Here is an 11,069-nt window from a genome sequence, read left to right on the forward strand (position 1 = left end):
AAATGCGACTGTTCCAGTGTATTCTGCACTAAACAAGTCGGTAACACAGCCCGCTTGCCTGCACACAAACGCCGTTTTTACGGCGACCCAGATAAATCCCATAAAGAGTGTATTTTCTGGTATTCAGGCCATGGCCGATGGTGTTATGAGTGTAGTAAAAATGCCCACTGCCCAGTGCTCATTCCTACACACAGGCACAGCCCGCACAAATAAAATCGACTCACGTCGATTGTGCACTAGATGTTGTGAATGTCCCTACGACCCAGTGCCCACAAACACTACACACTGCATGTCTCACGGTTTCTGTAAAACGAAACCAATGCACATACAGTCTGCCCAAGCAGACGGTGTTTTCAGCGTTATGAATGGGCCGCTGTCCCGCGCCCTCATTCGCTCACAGACATGATAAACCCTACGGGGTTCGCCCCGCTCTCTCTCTCTCAGCTCACCGCTATAGGAGAGCAGAGCGCGGGCAGGCTGCCCGCTGTTATCAGCGCGCCCCCAGCCTCCTCACACGCTGCAAGCACGGCGTTTATGTTACAGCACACCGGTGCTTTTCGCTCGCCACTAGGTCGCAACCAGAGCCCAGATATCATTCTACCCCTAGCTACCCACGCGAACGCATGGGCAAAGCTCCCCGGGATATCAGAGTGGGTGCTGAACATTATAAAAAGAGGCTATTAGCTACAGTTCGTTCGACGCCCGCAACGTCACACAGCGCGAACCGAAACTACGGTGGAAAAGGAGGTAGCACACCTACTTCGAGCTGAAATAGCGAAACTATTGAGCAAATGGGCTATAGAACCCTTATCACAAGCTCAGAGCGAAGGGGGCATGTACAGCAGATATTTTCTGGTACCAAAAAAATAAAAAAGACGGGGGTCTCAGACCCTTTTTAGATCTAAGACAGCTGAACAAAGCACTTCTGAAATGACAGTTCAGAATGCTCACAACCAGGAAAATCCTCTCGCAAATTCGCCAAGGGGACTGGTTTATGTCAATAGATCTGAAAGACGCTTATCTCCATCACATCACAGGCGATTTTTGAGATTCGCCTTCGACCTGCCGTTTGACTTGTCCTTGGCACCTCGTACATTTCACGATGTGCATGGATGCAGAGCTTGCACACCTGAAACTCCGGGGCATGCGTATTCTGAATTATTTGGATGATTGGCTGGTTCTAGCTCGATCACACTCAGAGCTCATAGAACACAGGACCATATTACTCGATCACCTCGAGAATCTAGGTCTCAGAGTCAATTGGACGAAGAGTTTGCTGTCTCCCAGTCAGACAATATCCTTTTTGGATATAGAACTGGACTCGCTGTCTATGACAGCACAGCTATCGCCACAGTGCAGACTGAATATTCAGCGCATGACGAAAATTTTTCACCACGGCACTTTAGTCCCGCTCAAAAAGTTTCAGAAGATGCTGGGTCTCATGGCTTCAGCATCTTCAGTGCTTCAGCTGGGTCTGCTTCACATGCGCCCGCTGCAGTTCTGGCTAAGAGCGCGTGTACCACGCCGAGCGTGGACCTCCGGTCTCTTACTTCTCAAGGTCGATCAGAAGTGCATATCAGCTCAGAAACCTTGGACAGCGACCGACTGGTACCGGTCAGGTGTAAACCTGGGGACTTCCTCGAGTGTGAAGGTGGTGTCTACGGACGCCTCAACTTTGGGATGGGGAGCGCTGCTCGAGGGCAGACCGTTCTTTGGCCAGTGGTCAGAACGGGAAAAGCTTCTACACATAAGCTGCCTGGAAATGCTGGCAGTCGACAATGCGCTGAGGCGTTTTTGTCCCCAGATAAAAGGACACCACGTCTTGGTCCGCTCGGACAACATGTCGGTGGTGGCTTATATAAATCATCAAGGAGGTATCAGATCCAGAACCCTTCACAGGCTGACGGAACGCCTTCTGATCTGGGCTCAGCACAATCTGCGCTCGCTGAGAGCAGCGCATGTGCCAGGTCACTTGAATGTAGGACCAGACAGACTGTCCAGGAACAATCACTGCATGAAAAGTGGGATTTTCGACAGTTACCGGCGCTGTAGATTGTCGTGGAAGTTCAGGTTTACGACTGCAAACGGCAATTTACAAACAACACTGCAAACTGTCGGAAATTGTCGGAAATTGACGTGGGACTTGCTTGCCCCGTGACCCCCCTCCCTCTAATGCATTAACATGTAAATGAGACTGCTGTGAGCTTTACAAATGCTGTGAACTTTATTAACTTAATTCTAAAAAAAATACAATATTTATTTATAATGCAAAATTAAAAACAGCCAAGGCTGACCAAAGTGCTGTACAGGGCAATAGATAAAATGCAGGGCAGAAACAGGACAATTAAAAAAAAAAACAATAGTTGTGTCAAGGGGTATTAAAAGTTTTCAAGGATGTTTTGAAGATGGAAATTGAGGGAGCTAGTCTGATATAGAGGGGTAGACTGTTCCAAAGTTTTGGGCCTGCAGTCGCAAAAGTGCAGTCGCCTCGTTTTTTAAGTCTGGATCTGGGCACGATGAGAAGACAGTGATCACTGGATCTCAAAGTACGAGATGGACTGTACGGGCAGAGGAGATTGGTCAGATATTGGGGGGCCGGTTTGTTAAGAGCTTTATACACAAATAGTAAAAATTTTAAATCAATCCTGAATGTGACAGGTAGCCAGTGGAGTTTGAATAAAATAGGGGTGATCGACTCATATTTGCGTGTCCCGGTGAGAAGTCTAGCCGCTGCGTTTTGAACTAGCTGTAGACGAGAGAGAGAGGCCTGAGATAGCCCAAAATAAAGTGAGTTACAATAGTCTAAGGCCATCCTTAAAAATATTCTTGTTTGCCGTAACCCGACCGACCCTGTCAGTTTAGTAGCCTACCGACCCAATTATTTATTTTTTCCCCCTTTTAGTCCGACCGACTTGCCGGCTGAAACTTGTGTTAAGACCGACCGCTTTTTTGTAACTCTTCAAACAACTAATATAAATGCAATAAAATAATATTAGTTATTAACTAATCATTCTTTCCTTTCTCTTTCTTTTTTTCTTTCTTTCTTTCTTTCTTTCTTTCTTTCTTTCTTTCTTTCTAATCTTGCTTTCTTTCATTCTAACTCCAAACTAAATTCAAATTTTGACAGTTGGAGAGGCTCATTAGACTCCATCAGCTGCCGTTCTATGTACTATTTCTAATCAATCAAGACTCATTTAAGCTTCCATTCTATCTAATATTTCTAAACTGAAAACCTTCAAACTTCTACAAACATTTAAAACTACTAAACTAAAACTTAAACTAATTAAAACTGAAAACATTCAAACTTTTAAAACTACTAAACTAAAACTAAAACTTAAACTAATTAAAACTAAATACCTTCAAACTTTCTGGCAAGGCTTTTTAATGCCAACTTAAAGTTTGTCTACAAACTTTTTCATCTAGTTAAAGGTTACTACAGTACTGCAACAATGCATGAAATAAAGCTCTACAAATGTATCTGTGGCCTAATAAAATGTATATAAGCTAGCTTGGTGTGAATATTCTGTGTTATTCCTAATGTCTTGGTTATTCTGTATACAGCCGGTGTTGAAGGCTCAAGTTCCCTTTATAAACGCCAAACTTCACGGTTTCCTGTTTTCTCACATTATATGGATATCATGTAGAATTATCATTAAAGTCACACAAGTAAATGTACATTTACTTGGATCTGTCACATATATAAAGCAACATATACACCTGCCACATACACCTGTTTGGGAATCACTCTCCAATAAATAACAGATTAAAGGTACAGTTCACCCAAAACTGAAAACTCTGTCATCATTTACTCAACCGTTTGAAACCAGTATGACTTCTTTACTTCAGTGGAACACAAAATAAGATATTCTGAAGAACTTTGGGAACCAGTAGAACCAATATTGGTGCTGATTGACTTCCATTGTATGTACAAAAAAACACAATTGACACATTTTTCAAAACATGTTCCACAGAAGAATGAGTCACACAACTTTGAAACAACACAATGGCGACATAATTGTTATTTTTGAATTAACTATCTCTTTAAAATGGACCCAAAAAAGCATAATGTTTTTTCTTATTGTATTGGCAAATACATAGTAATGTTTAACAGTTTAGAGAATCTGAGATAAAGAACTACTGCTAATAATAATTATTATATTAATAACCTCTCTCTCTCTCACACACGCACATAAATAAATATATTTATATAATATATGAGAGTGTGTGCGCGCGTGTGTGTGTGCATTTATTTTATCCAAAATACAATTTATATTAACTGTTTTCTATGTGAATAGTAAAGTGTATTTTATTCCTGTGATCAAAGCTGAATATTCAGCATCATTACTCCAGTCTTCAGTGTCACATGATCCTTCAGAAATCATTCTAATATGATTTGATGCTCAAGAAACATTATTATTATCAATGTTGAAAACAGTTGTGTATAGCCTACTTTTTTTCAGGATTATTTGATGAATAGAAAGTTCAAAAGAACAGCATTTATCTGAAATAGAAATCATTGTGGAAAAGTAGATTTTTACTGGAAAAACTTGTTTTGAAAGCAGAGTTCTTCTCAAAGTTATAAGTGTTTGAGTCTCATCGTCATAATAATGTGTGGGAAAGACACTCTGAACCTTATAGCTCCATTTAATTTCTTTGTCATGACTTCATTTTATAGAAACTGTTTACACACAGATGACTATGTTGTTGTTACTGTAGAATAAATAATCAATGTAAAAATTATACAAACAGTATTATCAGTGTGAATCATGGATGGCGACACACACAGCATTCAAACAGAATGAAACAGTATGTATTTTTAACAATAAACGTTACAAATGATATATACACAACATGATTCTTTTGTTTCGTTTTATTTCCAGACTATATCATATTCTGGCCCTTACGTGGCCTCACACACTGCAGTCCTGTAACCTGTAATAACTTTTGGGTGAGTTACTACGTTTTGAAGACACGCAATAGAGTTCTGATGTTCCAGCAAACCGTTGTGACAATCAAACTTACAGTTTAGAGAATAAGAAGAGAAATGTGCCAAAGCAACTGAGAAAAACTGTAATAGTCTGAAAAAAAAAAAGGAAAAAAAAATTTTTTTTGATGATCACTTGAGATTAGGACTGAGGATTTTAATAATTTACCATTTAGTATAATATTACTAAATAATTCACCATTTAGTGTAATATATATACAAATATAGGCCTACATCAAAATGTATAGATACTATATGTCATGAAGTTCATCCACAGGTTTTCTCGTTTTTCCAGGAGAACAAAACAAAAACGCTTTGAGATATACAGTTTTTTTTTTTTTGTATTTCACAATTTCGCAATTTGTGTGGGCTGCGCTTCAGTGAAGTTTCTCCAGAAACAGTTCTGAAACAGTTAGAAATCCACCAGGCGTGACACTAGACAACCAGTCTATAGTGTCTGACGAAGAGCCTACGTGCTCGAAACGTTACCATCTGTGTGAGAGTCTACTATTACATTTTTGACATTTTTTGGAGCCGTGGTGTGCCGACTTTTATTATTTCCCTTGTTGAGCAAAACATTGTTTTGCTGTAGATGTGCATGCTTTGGGTCTGGTTTTATTATAGACAACCAGCAAATGCAACTCCCAAGAAAAATATAGTGATACTGAGATATTGAGATACTGAGAAAAAGATGATAAACTGAAAACAGCCATGGTCTCATGAGCAGTTCTGAATCCACAAAATCACAGGTTTTACAGTTTTTTTAATACAATTTGGGACATTTTGTCCCAATCTTCAAGCAGATCCTTAAATGTTCAATTTACTAAAACATAGATTTTAATAAAAAAAAAAAATGTTTTATACATAATATCAAAATCAAATATGATAACACAATATATGTTGATATGATTAAAATGAAATCGCTATTCCAAGACATCAAAATATTTTTCCAAATATTTTTTTTTTTTTTTTTTTTTTTTTTTTTTACATTTTTATTTAAACAACAATCAACATACATACTCACATAACAACACAACCAACAACACAACATGCATCCAGACATACATTGTGCTTTTACATCGTGTATATAAAGAAAACAGTAAGGAGAAATAATAACATCAGTAGATCAAAGGCAAAACCTGACGACAGCATCAATTCGTCCAGTTATAGTTATAATTGGTTTTGGAGATAATTTATGAAAGGACGCCATATGACAGTGAACTTAGGCCCGGAGCCCCTTAAATTAAGTCTTATTTTTTCCAAACTCAGGAAATGTAACACATCTCTGGTCCACTGTTTAAAAGAAGGGGGGAAGGACTGTTTCCAATTAATCAAAATTAAGCGCCTTGCCAGTAGGGAAGTAAAGGCTATACAGTCCAATTCGCTTTTTGACAAAGCGTTTTTTTCACACACAATACCAAAGATGGCAGTTAAAGGATTTGCACAAACATCTTTACTAAAAATTCTAGAATAAGATACAAAAATCTGCGACCAAAAAAAAGACAGCCTAGGACATAACCAGAACATATGAGCTAAGGTAGCAGGGGACTGCTTACATCTTGTACAGGTAGGGTCAACAGAGGAATACATCTTTGCCAGCTTGGCCTTGGATAAATGAAGCCTGTGTACCACTTTGAATTGAATAAGGCTGTGTCTAGCACAGATAGAAGAGCCATGAATTCTATATTTAGCCTCATTCCATTCCTTGTCTGTCAGACAAATATTGAGATCCAGTTGCCAGGAATCTCTTTGTGCATTAACAGAAGTGGATAGTAATGATATAAGTTTTATATATAAGCTAGAAATAGTTCCCCTTTGCTCCGGGTCATCAGGAAAGAGTAGGTCAATAGGGTTTGGATCGGGATGGGAAGGAAAAGAGATGAAATTCTTGCGTGTGAAATCACGTGCCTGTAGATATCTGAAAAAGTGTGTTTTAGGTAATTCAAAACGAGATTCCAATTGCACAAAAGATAAGAAGGAACCGTCAGCGAAAAGATCTTTGAATGTTAAGATTCCTTTTTCTTGCCATAGCAAGAATGCCTGATCATTTATAGGCTGAGTGAATCGATGGTTTCTGGCAACTGGGGCACAAGTTGAACCTCTCTGCCATCCAAAAAATTTGCGAATTTGGGCCCAAATCTGGATGGAGTTCCAAACCATAGGGTGCAACATGTGAGATTCTAGACCAAGTGGTAAGGGTGAGAAAAGGAGGGCAGGAAGTGAGGAAGGAAGGCAGGCCGAGGATTCCATCTGGACCCAGTCTGGTAAGTGATTTATATGATGTGACCCTTGCCAGTAAGTAAGAGCTCTTAGGTTACAAGCCCAATAATATAATTGAAAATTTGGGAGAGCCATCCCCCCTTGTTCTTTAGGGTTTTGCAGAAAACACAGACGTATTCTAGGGGGTTTCTTGTTCCAAAGAAAAGATGAGATTATCTTATTTAAATGAGTAAAAAAAGATTTCTTAATATAAATAGGAATAGTTTGGAACAAATATAAAAATTTAGGGAGTGTGTTCATTTTAATTGCGTTGATCCTACCAATCAGAGAGATGGGAAGCTTAGACCATTTCTCGAGGGATATCCTAGTTTGTTCCAAGAGGGGAGTAAAGTTGAGCTTAAACAGTTCAGAAATATTTCTCGAAACAACCACACCTAAATATGTAAATTTATCAGGAGCTACTGTAAATGGATAAGCAGAAAAAGAATACTTTTTTGCTACACAATTAATAGGAAATAGTTCACTTTTAGAGAGGTTGAGTTTATATCCCGAAATGCGACTGAAACGCTCAAGTGCCATCATGACATGAGGGAGAGAGTTATGTGGGTCTGCGATAAATAGTAGCAGATCATCTGCATAGAGCGACAATTTGTGCTCACTGCCCCCCCTGGATATACCCTGGATAACTGAAGTTGACCTTAGCAAGATGGCCAGAGGTTCAATCGCCACTGCAAATAATAAGGGGGACAGAGGGCAACCCTGTCTAGTTCCTCTATACAATGGAAAATATTGTGAGCTAGTGTTATTTGTAATAACGGAAGAAAAGGGAGAAGTATATAAAAGTTGTATCCAGGACAAAAAATTTGGACCCACACCAAATCTCTCTAAACAACTGAAAAGATAGCTCCACTCCACTCGATCGAATGCTTTTTCAGCATCTAAAGATATTAAAATTTCAGGTATATGCTTATTTGAGTCAGGAGAATAAATAATATCGAATACTCTGCGTATATTAAAGAAAGAGAAGCGTTTTTTAATGAAGCCAGTCTGATCTGGAGCCAAAATAGTAGGGAGGATGTTCTCCAGTCTTCGGGCTAGAATCTTTGCCAATATTTTACAGTACACATTGAGTAAAGATATAGGCCGAAATGAGCTACAGCTTAGAGGGTCTTTTCCTTTCTTAGGTAAAACCGAAATTGTCGCTTGATAAAACGTGTGCGGGAGGCGGCCTATGGAGAATGATTCCTCAAATACAGCAAGTAGCAGAGGCATTAGTTTCCCTTTAAACATTTTAAAAAATTCTACCGTAAAGCCATCTGGCCCTGGAGCTTTTGAGTTTTGCATGTTTGAGAGAGCTGCATTAAGTTCTTCTAAGTTTAGAATTTTCTCCAATTCAGCATTATCGTTAAAGGGGATTTGTGGCATTTTAATGGAATTAAAAAAAGAGTTAAGTTCAGAAGGGTTATAATCAATTTCGGATGAATATAGGGCTGTATAGAATTGTTCGAAGGCCGAATTGATTTCTAATTCATCCTTTGTGACCCTGCCATCATCTCTACGAATAGATGTTATAATGTTTGTAGTTGAATATTGCCTTATTTGTTGTGCAAGAATTTTCCCAGATTTATCTGAGTGTTCATATAACTTAGAGTGAGATTGAAGCAGAAATTTTTCTGCCTGTTCGGATGTTATTAGATCAATCTCTGTCTGCAGCTTTGTTCTTTCCCTTAAAACTTCGGGTAAGGGGTTGATTGCAAATTTCAAGTCCAATTGTTTAATCTGATTAATGAGGTCATTCAGTTGCTGGCTTCTTTTTTTCCTTTCCCACGATGAAAAAGATATTATTTCCCCCCTAATATAGGCTTTTAAGGACTCCCAAAGTGTGGCTTTGCTGATATCTGGGGTATCATTGATAGATAAGAAAAGATCAATTCTATTGTTAATAAAATCTACAAAGGATGAATCAGAAAGAATTAAATTATTAAAGCGCCATGTCTTCCGAATTGGCAATTTGGGAAAAGCTAATTTTAAAACCACTGGACTGTGATCCGAGATTACAATAGATTCATATTTACAGTCAGTTAGAGAAGTTAAAAGTTTATCATCTATTATAAAGTAGTCGATTCGTGAATATGAACGATGCACTGGGGAAAAAAAAGAGAACTGTTTAATATTTGGATATAAAAAACGCCAGGGATCTGAGAATTTGTATGTCTCTAAAAAAGTATTAATAAACATGGCCGATTTGGTTAATTTGTAGGGTGTTTTTGAAGACCGATCCATAGTGGGGTGGAGTACACAGTTAAAGTCTCCTCCTAGTATTAATTTATGTGTGGTCAAATTGGGGAGATTGGTTAAGATAGATTTTATAAACGATACATCGTCCCAGTTGGGTGCATAAATATTCGCTAATATCAGGGGAACATTATATAATGTACCAGTTATTATAACATATCTTCCCCCTTTATCAGTTTGAACATTACTCACGTAGAATGGGGTGTTCTTATTAATAACAATCGCGGTCCCCCGGGATTTTGACTGGAAATCAGAGTGATAAATTTGTCCCACCCAGGATTTTTTAAGTTTATAGTGATCAGCTGATAATAAGTGAGTTTCTTGGAGAAATGCTATATTTGCCTCCAGCCTCTTTAAATGGGTAAGGATCTTATTGCGCTTTATAAAATGGTTAACCCCTTTTACATTCCAACTTACAAAGTTCACTGTTAGTGATCTGCTATACCCCAGGTTTTACAGTATTGTTTAATAGGCAAAAAACTGATGTATCAACCCCTTTCTGAAATTTACTTATCAGTTGAACACAATAGCACATGTATACATGAACGAATTTGAATGACCAACAAACACCTTGACCCAAACCCACCCACCCCGCAGCCTCCCAACTGAGAAGCAAGCAAACATCCCACATGTAATTAACCTTCAACGTTCCCAAACGCATTGGACTTCTTCTAAACGCTCAACGTCCAAAATATCCTTTAACGCAATTGTTTTTTCATCTTGTTGAAAAGAGATACAAAAGACATTCTAGTCTTTAACCAGACGACCCCACTGTCGAGGTAAAAAAAAAAAAAAAAAAAAAAAAAAAAAAAAATTATGCAATGACAGCGAGTATAATGTGCTTTATACTCATACACCCCAAAGGGTGTCCCAGTGAACAAGCATTGCTAACGTTTATTTCCCGAATAAACACCAAACATGCTGGAGGCAGACATCACCGGATGATTCAGAAAAACTATTCAGAAACGCGTGTGTCCCTTTTTGGTTTGATGTGTAGTTCAAAGTAATCCTCCGCCTCGGATGGTGATTTGAAAGAAAGTCTAGTGTTTTCAAAAGTGAATCGTAAATCTGCCGGATGGTGAATGCCGTAGGAAATCCCAGCCTGCTTAAGCTTTTGTTTCACGGAGTTAAAGGCGGCTCTTTTACGACTCAGTTCGGCACTCATATCTGGGAAGATATGGATACGCGCGCCGCGAAATGTAAGCTCACCGCGCTTCCTGGAGGCCTGTAGAATCTTGGCCTTGTCGGAGAAGTAGTGCAGACGAACGATCATTGCTCTGGGTCTGCCGCCGGGGCTGGGCTTCGGAGCGAGGGCACGATGAGCGCGATCTAACACCACTGACTGAAGACCAGACAAATCCTCACCCAGAACCTCCGAGAAGAAACCAGACATGAAGTCAGTAGGCCGGCCATTCTCCACGTCTTCAGGTATGCCAATTATCCGCAGGTTTTGGCGACGGCTCCTATTCTCGAGATCTTGTTGTTGCTCTTGTAACTTCTGTATTTGATCTTTCAAATTTGAAACTGTGGTTTCCATTGTTTCTAGCGAGTCATGGTGTGAATTGAGCGT

This window comes from Rutilus rutilus, assembly GCF_951802725.1.
Source record: "Rutilus rutilus genome assembly, chromosome: 7".
Taxonomy (NCBI): Eukaryota; Metazoa; Chordata; class Actinopteri; order Cypriniformes; family Leuciscidae; genus Rutilus; species Rutilus rutilus.